The sequence below is a fragment of the Rhincodon typus genome, chromosome 35 (assembly GCF_021869965.1).
Source record: "Rhincodon typus isolate 14 chromosome 35, sRhiTyp1.1, whole genome shotgun sequence".
Classification (NCBI taxonomy): Eukaryota; Metazoa; Chordata; class Chondrichthyes; order Orectolobiformes; family Rhincodontidae; genus Rhincodon; species Rhincodon typus.
The window spans coordinates 16244280-16248524 of NC_063366.1; the positions used below are offsets into that span (position 1 = coordinate 16244280).

General features: G+C 46.1%; 1 protein-coding gene across 4 annotated transcripts in view; it reads left to right on the forward strand.

Moving 5' to 3' along the window:
• The first annotated feature begins 3571 nt into the window (after nt 1–3571).
• Nucleotides 3572–4245, forward strand: part of LOC109938637 (zinc finger and BTB domain-containing protein 43-like) — a 9883-nt gene continuing 9209 nt past the window's right edge. For 2 of the 4 annotated variants that reach the window (XM_048616709.1, XM_048616708.1), the window contains exon 1: nt 3572–3801. The gene's annotated coding sequence lies outside the window, so the exon portion shown is untranslated. Of the gene's footprint in view, nt 3802–3828; nt 3934–4245 lie in introns of those variants that run through there. The other 2 variants (XM_048616711.1, XM_048616710.1) reach the window with 2 other exon arrangements.

Genomic DNA, 4245 nt, shown 5'->3' on the forward strand with positions numbered 1-4245 from the left:
TTCTTCCAGACGAGATACAAAAATAAATTAATAGAAATGATACCAGAACTGAGAGATGACAACTACCAGCTAAGACTGAAGAGGCTGTGCTCCTTTTGTTGAAAGACGGGTGTTTTAATAGGAGTCATTCAAATTATAAAAGGAGTCTGAGGATAGATGTGGAGAAGAAGTTTTTGCTTGTGCAGGAAGCTAAAACTAAGGTCTGTGACTATCCATTAGTGAGGACAAGAGGGACTTTGGGAGAAATGTCCTCTTCAGACAGTATTAAGAACTGGGTATAGCAGTTGAGATGGATAGCACAGATGCTAGATGTAGGTGTAGCTAGATAAAACAGGAGGGTGAAATGAGGAACAGGTTATGGGGATAGGAGAGGAATGACTTGGTTTCTTCGTTGTAAATCTGTACCCTTTCTCTGCCAGTGAAGTCATGAATGCAGAACATTACAACCTACTTCACCCATTCATGAGGTCACAGAATGAGAACACACAGGCATAAGGTGGTGTGCGCGGGGCTGAGAATGGCCTACAAAATGTATTCCCCGGTGCTGACTCCAAACAAAAGTTGTAAAATCGACAAGATGGTTTCGAAGGGCAACAGAGCGACAGAGGTAAGGTTCCCGTTTGGAGGGAGGAGTTCAGTAACAGATGCAATATGCATAAATTTTAAACACAAGCTCACCAAAGAAAGCCTAGATCAGCAGCTAGGCCACTCAACCCTTTGAACCATCAATTTAATTCATAGTCTTAGAACCATTACAGCACATAAGGAGGCCATTTGTCCCATCGTGTCCCTATTGGCTCTCTGCAAAAGCAACCTGCTTAGCCACCTCCACTATTTCCTTGTGATCCCACCCCCCTGTTTTTCTTCACTTATCACATACTTATCCAGTTATCTTTTGATTCTGCCTCTGCTGCAATTTAATGTTCCAGATCCGAACCACTGAATGCAAAAAGAGGTATTTGCTCATATCACCTTTTGCTTCTTTTACCAATCACCTTGATTTGGTGTATGCCTTCTGGTTCTCAATCCTGCCAATTCAGGAACAGCTTCTACCTATCTACCTTCTATATTAGAATTGTGCCCCTTATCTAAGGAAAGACATACTGGCATTGGAGGCAGTCCCAAGAAGGTTTACTGATCTGATACCAGGAATGGATTGTTCTCTTATAGAGTCATAGAGGTTTACTGCATGGAAACAGGTCCTTCAACCCAATTTGTCCATGCCATCCTATTTTCACAATTGAACTAGTCCCATTTGCCTGTGTTTGGTCCGTATTCCTCCATACCTATCCCATCCAAGTACTTGTCTAAATGTTTCTTAAATGACAAAATTATACTTGCCTCCACCACTACCTCTGGCAGCCTGGTCCAAACACTCACCACACTTTGTGGAAAAAATTGTCCCTTTCGACCTTTTGGTGTCTCTCCCCTGTCACCTTAAACTTATTCCCTCTAGTTTTAGACTTTCTAAGCATGTCATGATTTTATAGACCTCTATAAGGTTACATCTCAGTCTCCTACGTTCCAGGGTAAAAAGTCCCAGCCTATCCAGCCTCTTTTGATAATTCAAACCTTCCAGTCCAGGTTGTATCCTAGTAAATATTTTCTGAATTCTTTCTAGTTTAATACTGCACGCTGTATTTCAAATGTGGCCTTACCAACATGTTGTACATCTGCAACAAGACATCTCATCTCCTATAATCAATACTTTGACTGATGAAAGCTGCATGCTGAAAGCCACCTTCATCACACTATCTATTTGCGACATCCCTTTCAAGGAGCTATGAACTTGCACCCCTAGAACTCTCTGTTCTATAATACTCATGAGGAGATGTTGAGTAGATTGGGCCTGCACTGATTGTAATATTGAAGAATGAGAGGTGAGTCAGGTGACCTTATTGAAACATACAAGGTTTTTAGAGGACTTGATAGGAGAGAGAGTCTAGGACCAGAGAGCATCATCTCAGTGAGGTTTGCACATTTAAGACAGAGATGAGGAATTTCTTCCCTCACATGGTTGTGAATCTGTGGGATTCTTTACCACAGAGCTTAGTAGCGGCTGGATCATTAAGTATATTCATGGCTGAGATAATTTTTTAATTAGTAAGGGAATCGAGGGCTATAGGGAAAAGGCATGAAAGTGGAGTTGAGGATTATCAGATGAGCCATGATCTCATTGAATGGCGGAGCAGACTCAATTGGCTGAATGGCCCACTTCTGCTCTTCTGTCTTATGGTCTTATGCTGTCCAGACATCTCATGATCTTGAATTCCTCTATCAAACATTCACCAGATCTCTTTCTAGCTCTGAGGAGAACATTAACTGAAATTCATCATCTCCTTGGATCATCGTGAGGCACCACAATTACCTTGAATCATCAATAGACCTATCCAGTCGTATAGTCATGGGGTTTTACAGCAAGGAAAGAGAACATTTGGCCCACTGTGCCTGCACGATTCACCAAGCACTGACCTATCCTACTTTTATTTTCAAGGACTTGGCCTGTAGCTTTGTCTGCTTTGGCACTCCAACTGAACATCTAAATACATCTTCAATTTTGTGATGGTTCCTGCAACTTTCAGGCAGTGAATTCTGGGTACCCATCATTCTCTGAGTGAATTAAAAACCAAAAAAAACTGCAGATGCTGTATATCAGGAACAAAAACAGAAGTTGCTGGAAAAGCTCAGCAGGTCTGGCAGCATCTGCGAAGAAAATATTCAGAGTGGATGTTTGGGGTCTGGTCTGAGGAAGGATCACTGGACCCAAAATGTCACCACTTGATTTTTTTCTTCACAGATGTCGCCAGACCTGCTGAGCTTATCCAGCAAATTCTGTTTTTGATCTCTGGATGAAGACATTTTTAAATCCCCTCTAAATATCCTGCCTTTTACAGTAAATTTCTGCCTCTCTGGTGATTGGCCCCTCCACTAAGTGGAAAACTTTGTAACTATCTAAAGGCACCATAGTCCTACTAGAGCATAGGGCTGCTCTCTAATGAGAGATGGTGGTGCTGGTGGTTTAACCTGAGGGTCACAGGGCTTTCGGCAAGGGGACAGGTAATGAAAGAGAGCCTATCATAGTAAACTCAGCTGGTGTTGATACCATGGTGCTAGCTTCCTATCCAACCTATCAATGGCCCTCATAATTTTGTAGACTTCAATCAGCCTTCTCTGCTCTGAGGGAAACAATCCTAGCCCCTTCTTTGGATTCATTGATAAACATCTGCTTGTTGGGAGGCTAAGACGGTGGTCAGCTGTCAAAAATGGACAAACACCCAGAGGGTTTGCTTTTAGAGACAGAGAGCATGGCCCTTTAAGAATGGAGGCCGAGACGGAAAACTGAGTTGTCGGAAATATCCGAGCGGAGGCGGAAATGGTCGAGTAGCCGGGGGTGGGAGCGAGCAGGGATCGGGAGATACCGGCGTGGTGGCGGAAATAGCCGAGCGCCGGAGTGCCGTCCGGGAGGACCTGGAAATAGCCGAGTGCTGGCGGAAATAGTCGAGTGTTGGCGTGCGGTCAGGTAGGAACCGGAAATAGCCGAGTGGTAGTGGAAAGAGCTGAGCGCCGGCGTGCGGTCAGGGAGGAACCGGAAATAGCCGAGTAGTGGCGGAAAGAGCCGAGTGCCGGGTTACGGCTTCCCCCTCCCGACCCCCGGGGGATGAAGGAGCCGCTACCGCCGCCGCCGGGTCCAAAAGTCGCCTTTAGACCGGACAGCGCTGCCTGAAAACACCGTCCTGTGCAAAAAGCGGCTGCCGCGTTGTAAAGATCCCTTTCCTTCTCCCGGACGCTGCAAGGAGGGAGGTAGGCCTCAGCCTCTCCCCAGACAGCCTCGGACTCGAGTAGAGGAGCCCGGCCCGCGGGTGGGCGGGGGGTGGGCGTGATGGACGGGAATCAGTCTGTAAACATGTTCTACACCGTGCAGGTTCGCAGGAGGTACTTGGCTTTTCATCAGGGTCAATTAGAAGATAGGCTGCAATTCCCATCAAGTGTATGGGACTAATCCCAGGGATTTACAGTGACTGGCGGGTTGGTTGGGGGTGCAACTGTTTGTAAATGTTGGAAGGCGGCAGCAAACCGTCTTGGGCACAGACTAAGGCAGAACGGTTCAGTTTGTTCAACGTGTACAATCATAGAGATTGATAATACAGCGTAGTGCTGAGGGAGTGCCGCACTGTCGGAGGGTCAGTACTGAGGGAGTGCCGCACTGTCGGAGGGTCAGCGCCGAGGGGGCGCCGCACTGTCGGA